The 11,614-nt window shown below is 56.3% G+C and overlaps 1 protein-coding gene across 1 annotated transcript in view; it reads right to left on the reverse strand.

Annotated features, from left to right (window-relative positions):
- The window catches only part of NDRG1 (N-myc downstream regulated 1), a 53,562-nt gene extending 42,742 nt beyond the window's left edge, over positions 1-10,820 (reverse strand). Inside the window, exon 1 of the mRNA XM_004743589.3 lies at positions 10,665-10,820. The gene's annotated coding sequence lies outside the window, so the exon portion shown is untranslated. The remainder of the gene's footprint in view (positions 1-10,664) is intronic.
- Positions 10,821-11,614: the final 794 nt, after the last annotated feature.

Raw genomic sequence — 11,614 nt, forward strand, 5'->3', positions numbered from 1 at the left:
GACCCTGGCCCGTGGGACACCTTCGCCTACACAGCCTAAGGAGCCTTCCAGAAGCCCCAGGTTCTGGCAATGCCACCCTTCCCATTCCACAGGCTCCTACACGCAGGGCAGCCCCACCTGCGAGCTCCCCAGGACTGGGAGCTACCTACCTCGTCCCCAAAGTTGGGACCACAACTCGCTTGTTGATTACATGAACAGGTCTGATGCAGTCTAACAGCCACGTCTGTGTTTAAATTCAGTCTTAAATCATCACTACACCACAGGAGCGAGGACTTGAAACAGTCCCCATGCCCCGGGACTCCAGCACATGCCTGCGTTCAGCCCAGCGTGGTGTGTGGCTTTCTGATACTGGGATCTCATCAGAACCTCAGCCTCCGCTGGACCGGCTCCCTCATTCTCCTTCAGAACAGGAAAGAGCTTCATCCCAGCCCTCCCGGGTTCCTAGATGTGCTCCCGGGGCAGCCTCCTTCCCCCACTCCCTCCTTTTCCTTCCTACAACTCAGCTTCCCAGTCCACGCCACGCAGCAGGTCCAAGAACTGGCCAGTCTGTCTTGAAGATCAAATACTCAAGAATCACTGCTTCTCTGGAGCCCCTGGGGACCTCGGAGAGGCTCTGGTGAGGCCCCCGAAAACCCCCGCCAAGTGATTCTCCAGACAAACAAGTGATTCGGTTCCTCCAGAGGACATTAGCAATGTCTGGAGATGTTTCTGATGGTCACGGCCCGGATACGCTGCTGGTGTCTCGTGGGTGGGGGTCAGACACGCCGCTCAGCAACCCCGTGTTGCACAGGACGGCCCCCGCGGCACGACTGTCCCGCCTCAGCTGTTAACAGCACCCAGGCTGAGACACCCAGGTCTAGATGGAGAAATATTCATAGGGCCCTGGGGACTCTGAGGTCTGTGGGGAGATTGGGATAAAGCAGAAGCAGCTTCCGTACTACGTGTCCCCGGGGAAGGTGGGGGTGCCGCGGGTCCACGGCCGCCTGTACTTGTGAACGCGAGTTTTCCGGCAGGGCTGTGCCAGGTCACTGCCCCGCAGCAACCACGGCTGCCCACACCCGGGCTGCTGAGGTGCTCTCTGCCCCTGGGGCATGCCCCCCTTCTGTCCCTGACCACAGGCGGTCAGTCTGCCAGGGGCAGAAAGACAGGTGACTGCTTCCAACACAATTCTGCTGACTCGGGCCAGCCCCAGGCCAGCCCGCACCCCGTTTTCCTTTGCCTGACTCAGAACATTGCAAACTTTTATTTAGAACCTGTTTGCCTAAAGAAATCTTATAAAACAGATTTACAAAAAAGCCAAAAAAAAAAAAAAAAAAAAAAAAAAAGCTGGCATGTGTTGGGTGACACGGAGAATAGGACCCAATGCCCCCTGGCAGCCCCCCCGAACCTCCCCCTCCACCCCACCTCCTACCGTGGGTCCCTGCTGCCCTGTGCCTCTGTGCCCACCCTCAAACACCCTTCGAGTCCCAGGAGAGTGGGCTTTGAAACAATGATTCGTTCAGAAACTGTTTTCTGTACTCGCTTCTCCCGTGCCCAGGACCAAGCGAAGTGTGACAGTTCCCGTAAGTTTTGCTGACAAGGCCCTACTGTGTGATGGGTCATGGGCAATGTCATGAGCACAGCCAGCCCTGCCCCACCGAGCTCGCAGTCTGGCTCACCCCACCCCCGACCCCCATCATGGCTGCCCGTCTCCCCGCAAGGCCACACTCTCCCAGACTCAGAGTCCCACATGTCCCCCACCACCACCACCATCACTTCGCCTGCAGCCCCGGGGGATGGAGGGACCGGCCTGGAACGGCACAGTGCCGGTGCGGACAGACTGGCCCGGATGCAGAGGCCTCTGCTGCATCGTCAACTTCTTCACCACACTTTTCCTTAAAAAGCTTTTGCTACAGGTTTCAAACCCACAGCAGCGAGACCCTATGGCCCATTCAAGGAAGCAGGTCCAGCAGCTCATGCCGCTTTGCAGGCAACTCTGATTTCCTTCACCAGGAGGGAGGGACGCCTGTGGGGTCACCTGGTTTGGGGTGCTCTGCCTGGTGCCCCCAGGCCATCCGAGGCCCCACATGTCTCAGCAGGTTCTATCCCCAAGCTTACGGCCCACTACTGCATGCCAGTCCCTGCCCCTCTGCCACCTCCTGGAGAGTCCCAACACAGAACATCAGGTCCCAAAGGGCCAAGGTGATCTTTTCTAGAAGAAGGTGACAGGACAAGGACATACAGGGCACTAGGTGGGAAGCCGGGTGTCCGAACTCCAGGCCTCTGGCCCCACCCAGCATGACGATGGGTGAGCAGCATCTGCCCACTGTGTCCCCAGAAAGCACAGACATGGAATCAGATCAGGACAGATCTCCGGCCAAGACCCCAAATCAGGGCTGAAAACCAGCTCTGGGGCAGCACACCAGCTGCCAGAACCAGTTCACAGCACCACGTCCTCCTCTCCCACAGGCTCTCCCCAGAAGGAATTCAGGGGAAAACCATGGTGGACAAGGGGACAAGGGGACAGTCACCAGGAGCTGGCGGAAGACTGGAGGGTCAGCCTGAGCGTCGTCATTTATTAGCTCTGTAATCCCTGCCAAGTTCCCCAGCCTCATGGCCTTAGTTTGTGCATCTGTGAAACGGGTCCAACTCCTGCTCCCAGCAAGCAGCAGCGTGGCTTGAAGACTAGAACACAATCTGGCACATGGCACAGTCTCCCAAGATCCCCAGGGGACGCCCTGAATACTACGCGCACCGTTCTCCTGTATATACGCACCCGTGTCAAAGGCACAGTATGAACGATACCTCCTAATAAAATGCAGTGATTCTAACGATATACTGTAACCAAAGCTTTGTGACTGCGAGCTCCGTCTCTTGAAGGGTCTTACTGTGCCGAGCTCACCCCTCCTGGAAGGGTGTCGTCGCTGTGAGGCGACGTGCCCCCAGGACCAGATGGAGTGAGGGGAACGATGCAGGCGTGTGTCATGGTGGTAGGCTACTGTCAACCTTCTGAGGACATGTCAGAGGGAGGGTCATTTGCCTCTGACCCTGGTTGACCGTGGGGAGCTGAAACCATGGATAAGGGGCTGTCTGCTTGATTGCTTGACTCATCAGTGCACTCCCCCTTCCTGGTGGCCCCAGAGATCCAGGGACATCTGTGAGGACACACCCTGGGTTTTATACGCTATGAGTCCCCGAATCAACCCAGCAAGGAGGGGGCGCTCACGGAAGTTCAGCAAGCACCAGGTGGGTTTCCCGCAATCGGACCCAGCGCACCACCACGGGGGTCTTCCTTCCATTAGCCATGTTGGTGAATGAGTAACGAGGGCCCAAGGGCAGCTGGGCGAGCACCTTTCCGGTTCAGTAGACTCAGGACACAGTTAGCAATTAGCTGGACCTCCTGGGTTCCAAGGGAAGCCAAGACTGGCATTTGCCCAGAGAAGGGAAGACCATGACTCTGGGGATCTGGGAGGGCAGGAGACTGAGGTATGCTGGGTCATGTGAGACCCAGAAAACGGTTAACCAGTCACGGGGACCAGGGACACTCAGAGCCTGTGACTCTCAAAAGCCTTGATGCAGCAGCAGCAGCCCTGGCCGAGGAGTCAGCAGGGCACGGAAAGCCAGTCACTCTGCTGCCATGTGACCTTGACCAAGTCATTCAGCACCTCTCTGGGGGCCTCAGCTTCCCCACTTGCGAACCAGACTGAGTGTGCCCTAGGGACATCACACGGTCCATGAGAAACGTGGGGACGAAGGCTGCTGAGATGGGAACGTGCTTTACCCAAAGGCCACAAGCGTCCTGCCCGGATCCACCCAGCCTGGCCCAAGAGGCCACAGACACAGACACACCATGACAAATAGCACGGGGACAACGTCCCCAGTGTTTACTAGACTCTGAATTCCATACTGCCTCAGAGCTTCTCAGGACCCAGAGGCGGGCACTATCATGTCCACCATGTGACAGACAGGGAAACTGAGACACAGAGCAGTGAAGAAATGTGCCCCAAGTCACCTAGCCTCAAGCTAGCCCAGGTTCAAGAAACCTTTCAGGAGAAAGCTGACTGTGCAACTGGCTTGGTCTATACTGGGCGCCCACCCTTCGTCCAGGTGGGATGTTCTTAAGTTCTAAAAACAAGCTGCTTGTGGCCAGGAGGCTTTTCCTGTGGGAGGTCAGCTCAGGGAGTCACGGGCTTCCCCTCCACCTCGCAGTCCTGCAGGGCCCCCACGCCTAGGCTTAGGCTCTGGACAGAGTCCCCGTCCTAGACTTTCCTACTTTCCTTCATAATGCCCAGAAAGGCTGTGTTTTTAGCTTCCCTCCACCTTTTTTTTTTTTTTTTTGAGTAGGTTCCATTCAGAACATGGCACTCAATGTGGCCTCAAACTCACCACCATGAGATCAAAACTGAGCCGAGGTCAAGAGACAGACACTTCATGGAGCTACCCAGGCGCCGGCAAGATGCCTTCAGCAGTTTTGACACTTGGAGAAAGTGTTCATTGCCTTGTTCTATTTGTGCCCCGTGGAGGTCCCCGGCAGAAGGCGGGGATCACCAGCCAGGCTTCCAGATGGGTAACCCGAGGCACAAAAGCAAAGGTCCACATGACTTCCGAAAGGCCAAGACCCACCCCTTCAATGTGGGGGCACGCATGGAGAGCAGGGGCGGACAGACGGCATCCTCATGGTCACCTCTAGTGGAGCAGAGGGAAAGGCAGGCCAGGAGGCTTTGTTGACAAGCTTGCATCGATTGTGATCGTCAGCAACTGGCCCAGATTTTGTCCCCTCCGTAACACACCCGGTTTCAAAGCCACATGAAAGTGGTGTTCTTTCCAGCACACTGGGCTCTTTATGGAACAGAATTGAAAAGGGGGTAGCAGGGGTTGGGGTGGAAATCAATGTGTGCTGCTACTGTTGGACATAGCAACGTCCCTGGATACTGCAATCCCCGAAGCTTCCAGAACAGCCCCACGTCCATATGAACCTCAAGGAAAGCAGCCTTGGGGTATGCCTTGGCTACCCCTTTCTTACTGTAGATAGAGGCAGTGTTTTCTTTTTTGGCCAAGGAGATTGTGATGTCAAACTGTAAGGTAGTTCACGGTTCTCTCTAGATCTTTTGAAACTCAAGGCTCTAGGGAGAGTAAGAAGTTGGTGGTCTTAAATGGCCATGTTTTTCTTATGTAATTGAGCTAGTAAACAATATGGAAGAACCTAGAAGAACTGGACTTTCAAGAAAGTCCCCCAGTTTAGGGGAACGAAGTCGAGAACAGGGTTCTCAAAGTCAATAAAATGGTAAAAATGCCAAGCAGAGGGGACATCAGACTAGAAATTCCTAGAGTGTCCCCTTCCCGCTTTGCATGGGGCCTGCTCAGCAGCATTCAAGAAACTGCTTGATGCCAAAAGAAAGAAAAAGGAATCTTCCAGAAAAAGGCTAACCCCAGCTTACAGGGCTGTCAGTCTCATAAAATAGGACGGCCTGTGTTCAACCAGAGCACAGAACTAGCCAGGGGGTCCGGGACACAGAGCAGGAAGAGGGAAGGGCTGGCAATCCATCACCACCCACCCCCTCTCTGTAACATGACCCAGGGATCTTCCTGAAGCTTCTCAGTGGAGTCTTGGCAGCCCGATCCACGGTTTGGCAGAGAGAAGACCATCCAGAGGACAAGCAGAATAATGGAAGTCTGAAGGAGGACACTGGTGGGATTCGAGGATTCGTCTGCAAATCTGCAGGACAAGCATGAGCTACCCTCGCTGGTCTGTGAGATATCAAAAGCCCACAAACAGAGCCAGTGTTGGCACAGGACACGGAAACAGATTCCTCCTACAAACCCTTTGTCCCAGAGATGGGGCGGTTGCCACATTGACAGGATCCTTGCTCAAAATGGTCTCGCTGTTTCCACACTCTGGATGGTCTTCCGATCTTTCCTACACAGGATGGCCCAAGTTATTTGCTTCATAAACAGAGGGTTTCTTCTGACCAACGCGGAGTGCCTACTAAGTGCCAGGCCCTCAGGGGCCACAGGAACAGGGTAAACAGAGACTCAGTCCAGAATGATCCAAGGAGGGCACACACAGCAGCATGCCAGCTTGGAAGGGAAAGCCAGCGACAGCTTCCTGGAGAAAGGAGGCCAGTTCAATGCTTGTTAAGGACAGAGGAGAGTCGGCCAGGGTTCCCAGCTGGGGAACTGTGGACCTTTGGGCGGTGCCCAAAGAGCTGTAGAGAATCTTCTCAAAGCCAAGGGCGTGGAGCTGGGATTGAGATGGGGACGGCCTAGAGCTCTGGTCCCCATCTACCCCTTCAAGGAAGGCTGCACGTGGATGTAAGACTCACACTTGTATTTTGAGGTTTCTACAGATTTCAGAGAAGAAAAACTATAAAGTAAAAGACAGAACTCCTGGGCGCCTGGGTGGCTCAGTGGGTTAAGCCGCTGCCTCCGGCTCAGGTCATGATCTCAGGGTCCTGGGATCGAGTCCCGCATCGGGCTCTCTGCTCAGCAGGGAGCCTGCTTCCTCCTCTCTCTCTGCCTGCCTCTCTGCCTACTTGTGATCTCTGTCAAATAAATAAATAAAATCTTAAAAAAAAAAAAAAAAAAAAAGATAGAACTCCTGAACAGGCCATTCAATGCCTGCAGACACTAACGAGCCTCAGCTCCCACCACCTCAGCTGGACTGGAAAAGCCCAGACACAGAGCCTGCACAGACCTTCCCCAAGGGGAGCACATCCCATCTCTCAGAACACCCACCTCCAGCAAGCCTGGGCTGCCATGGCAGGAGGCCAAGAGGGCATCAGACAACTCACCTCTACCTCCGTAGCACACACTACCTTCCGTCCATCTCTTGTCTCCAAATGGAAGGAGAAAAAAAAGCAGAAAGGCAAGGCCTGGGATCAGGCAGGTAGGAACTGCCACACATGAAATGGGCGCATGAAATGAATCAAGGAAACCAAGTTCATGCTTCAAAGACAGGTCTAGAAGGGTCTGGAGGACCTTGACACCACCAGGATGGTCCACCTAGAACAGGACCCCACTCACTTGATTATAGACAAGCAGGTCATCTGCCCGTGCCTCAGTTCGCTGACCTGAGAAATGGCAGTAATGTCACGTATCTCAGCTGAATGAGGTGATGAGCCGAAACATCAAGGCTCCTTGGCCAGGTAAGCGGGGCTTACAGAGCACCTGGGAATGGAGGTACAGAAGTATGGGCTGCTCTGGCCTCTCCTTTCCTTTCCCTCTCCGCAGTCATTCTGGAGCAGATGGCCTCAACTCCACCAGCCTTCACGACACCCCACCCTTAATCCAGCCCAGGCGGCTTGGAGATGGTGCAGATTCCCGGGGCCTCCCAGACTTACTGGGCCTGGAAATCTGCATTTCAGACAACATTCGCATTATATTCTTATGCTGTCTGCATCCGCTTAGTTCTTTTGGAAGAACTTCAAGAAGTTCTTGAACTCAAACCATGAGTTCAGTCCCTGCAGGCACTTTCACCCGCATGGGCAGGCTTAGGACACAAGTCCCTGAAACTGATCGCCAAGGAATGCCTTGAGAAATGTAATCTGTGGGAATCACTGACAGCCAACACCTACATGGTGCTTCCACGTGCCAGGCACTGTTCTCTGCTCTTTCTATGGATTAATTCATTAATATTTATATGTCCCCATGAGACAGTGTCTGTTATTCGCATTTTACTGGAGTGGAAACTGAAGCACTGCACTCCTCATCACATCTCTGGACTTTTCTTTCATTCCAGTTTTTTCCAGTTATCCCAACATGCTGTCATGAAAAGGAACAAAGGCTTAGGTGTCTGCCTCTCTGGGGTCAAAGTCCGGCTCTCCCACCTTTCGCCACGTGGCCACGGGCCAATCTTTCCAACTTTCTCAGCCTCATTTTTATCTACTCAATGGAGCCAATACAGATCAGGCCGCGCTCTGGCCAGGAGGACGGGGGTTAGGAGGGATGCAGCAGCTGACTAGGAAGACTGTCCTGCCCCTCCCTGCCCTCTCCCAGCCAGAGTCTTAGATGCTGACTCATCATCCTGGCTTCCTTTCTGAGGCACAGGGACTTTGAGTCACGCCTTGGATGGGATTCTCTGGAGCTGGGTCCCAAGGAAGAACAGCAGCTTTGGGCCACCAAAAACACACAACACAACCCTTCTTCCACATCCATGCCAAGGCAAGCCCAGACCAGGAGCTTTCTGTGAGCCTGGTGGAGGGAGTCCCCAGCTCTGTTCAGATCTAAGTCCAACCTGGAGGGGGCAGCCAGAATCCAGTCAACCATCCCTCAGCAGGGCTACAGCTCCTCCTGCTCACTGGACTGATTTCTGCTAAGTTCTCAAGAACATGTGACTGACACTAAATAAATAAATAATCACCACATTCCACCTGGAAAGTTTCCTCACCAAGAAATGCAATGAAGACCCAATGTCAGCTATGAGAGGGGCAACAATCAAGACCAAGAACCCCTTTCACCACCTTCAATAGCAACCAGAGGGGTCTGGAGGGCCAAGTTCCAGCTCTGGCTCAGCCTTGGCAAGTCATACCCTGTCTCTGGGCCTCAGTTTCTCTCTGTAAAATGGAAGATACAGAATCAGGAACATGTGTTGAGTTCCTGATTCCATCCCAAATTATCAGACCGACTGTTGGTAGTCTTGGATTTGCTCCTTGCTCCGAAGACTCTTGCTCTGGGGAGGGAAGATCCCAACAGGTGCTGGAAGGTCTCCCTGGAAAGCCAAGTCAAACACCACCACCCCGAAGGTCAACTGCCTGCTTGGGACTCTACCCAAGAGATTACAGGGGAATGGGACAGAGGAAAGGAGCCATTCAATTCATTCAATGCATGTATCTGAACTCCTGGGCCAGGTACCAGGTTACAGGGCAGGGCTAGGGAAGCCTTCCAACTCACCCTCTTGTGGGGGACAAGGTCCCACAAAACGAAGAGGTCACAGTTCAGACACCCCAGATTTCACTGCTTACACCAGGGCACCGTCCCTCACAGTTCCCCAACACTTCCTGATCACCTCTACCTCGCCATACCTGGGACCCCCACCCCGGGCCACACCAGCACTTACACTCTTTGCCTGCATTTCTCCCCCCAAATGGGTGAGCCCCTTGAAGGCAAGGGCTGGAACTTGCACTCTACCTTGCTTATTTCAATTCGTATCTGTGAAAATCAGTAAAAACCTAGCATTTTCGGTACAGGAGGAGGGGCTGGTGAGCTTGTCTTCGAACTGCATTTTCATAGCAAGAGCAGTTTGTATTTCAATATTTGGCTCATGGGAGGTGGCTGAGAACATTAAGTATGGCCAATGGACATCACAAAGAGAATCATGCTCTCCCGGGCGGCCAAGGGCTGAACTCTGAATCTTCAACCTTTTCCCAGTAACTTAAAGGAAGCAAAGAACTGAAGGGCCTGGAACACTCGAAGATCTGAGCCTGAACCTTCCCCAACCAGATTTCCCTCCCCCACTGGCTGCCAAGCACCTCCCCTTTCCAGACACATATGGGTGCTGCCCCGACCCACAGGGACGTCTGACAACACAGGCGACAGAGTGGCTGGGAGGGGGGTTGTGTCCTGTCGGGGGACGGTGAAGGAAAAGACTCACTAAATCCCAGCTTCAGCCACTCAAGTGACAGAAGTGGTGACAGCGCCTTTACCCCCAGCCTACCACTCTCCACACGCCCTGCGCTCCCCGCCCCAGGCTGAATCAGAGGCCGCGGATCTCCCAGGAACATCGGAGTAATTCCAGCTGTTCTTCCCTCAGGAGGGCAGTAGAGGAGTCCCCGAAGGCAGGGGGACCCGGCCAGGGAGGTGGGCGGAGGCGAAAATGACGCCACTCGCAGCCTCGGCCGGCGCTGGGTCGCCCCTTGCCCACACGACCCCTCTGGACCAGGCCACCTCTTCGGTGCCACCACAGCGCCAACCCCGGGCCACCTCCGGGGACGCACCCTGCCCAGCGGTCCTGGCCAACACTCGCTCCCGCGCGTCTGGCACGCACTGTGACACACTCAGACCCTCCCTCCCAACCCCCCCCCCCCCCCGGCAGCACACACGCACGCACGCACACACCCCACCCTGGCCTCGAGGCTGAATCGGCCCCCGCCCCTCACAGGCACATCGGTTCAGAGCTCAGCCGGGAAACCGGACACACCCACGCCCCCTTTCTCCAGCCTCAGCTCGCCGCTCTCCCATACTCACCTCCTTTCCACACACGCGCGCTCACACCCTCCTTCCCCAGACACCCCACTCGGAGAATACACCCCACCCCAACACGCGCGCGCGCACACACGCACTCTCCCAGGCCCTCCTCCGGCTCCCACTTCCAGTGCGCTCTCAGGCCTGCGGCGCCAGCTGTGACTCCGGGTGGCGCTGGGAAGCGCGACGAAGGTGTGCCCAGGCCGGCTCTCCACCCCTCCCTGGAACCCAAGAGATCCCACTTTCCCACTTGGGGGAAGGTGAGCAGGGACCTGTTTTTTTTTTTTTTTTTTTTTTTTCCCCTTTCTCCTCTTCGCTCATCGAAACCCACACCCATTCCAGCGGCGGCCCCGCCCCAAAGCCCCTCCGCGCGCCCTCGCCGCAGGGTCACCACGCACTTGCAGCTCCGGGGGCCACAGAGAGCGATCCAGAAGCCGCAGCTGCAGGCGCGGGGTTATCGATCCCCGATCCCGCCCTGCCCGGCACGAGGAGGGTGTCGGGCTTACCTAAGGTATAGAGAGAAAAGCAAAAGGAGCCGGAGCGGGGGCTGGAGGCGCGGCGGCCAGCGAGCGCGGAGCAGAGCGGCGAGGACGGGCGTGCGCTCCGTAGACCAAGCTGGGAGCCCGACGGGGTTTGTTTATGCCCGGGCGGCGGGCGACTTTATAGGCGCCGCGGTCGCGGCCCCGCCCCGCGCTCGCCCCGCCCCGGCCTTCCGGAACCCGCACACCGCGGGGACACACCCCTTGCCGCTCCCTCCTCCCCGGCGCTCCTCCCGCTCCCGCCAGCTCGCGGGGACCGGCCGGGCGGAGGCTGAGCGCGCCGGGCGCCCGCCGGAGCCGCCGCCTGTTGCGCAAGCCTTTGTAGGGGCGCGGCGGGGAGGGGCCTCCGAGCTCTGGCTGCGGTTCGGCTGCGCGGTCGCCTTCCTCCCCCGGAAGGCCAAGGCCTCCGCGGGTGCAGTGGGCATGTGCCCTGGGGATGAGTCCGTGTGCTCGCGCGTGAGCATGTGCTGTGTGTCTCTGTGTGACCCAAGGGCCCCATCTCGGTCTCAGAGTTTCTTGAGTCCCATCGCGCCACGCCCTGACATCCCTGGTGGGCGACTCCCTACTTCCTCCAAGTCTCAAGGTCTTAGCTCCCCAACCCGATTTAACTGCCTTCCCGGGGGGAGCGGCTCCCAGCGACTCTCACTCCATGCCCCTGTCTTGTTGCATCATCTCTCCGCTGAAATCCTCGCTCCCACTGAATCCATCGCGTTCATTCTGTTCACCCCATCAGCTCTAAGCCCAACCGTGCTAGTCCTTTCCCTCCCTTGGCCTTCTGCCCTCCCCCAGGAGCCCTGGCTGGGAGGATCCTCACCCCCTGAGTCTTCTGCTGCCCAGACCTTGTTCTGAGCACCCTTTGCACTGTTAGCTGCCCTTCTCTGCGGCCTCGTTTTGTTTAAAGATTACCTCGTGTTCTC

This window comes from Mustela putorius, unplaced genomic scaffold (genome assembly GCF_011764305.1).
Source record: "Mustela putorius furo isolate JIRA1106 unplaced genomic scaffold, ASM1176430v1.1 tig00000228_pilon_pilon_pilon, whole genome shotgun sequence".
Lineage (NCBI taxonomy): Eukaryota > Metazoa > Chordata > Mammalia > Carnivora > Mustelidae > Mustela > Mustela putorius.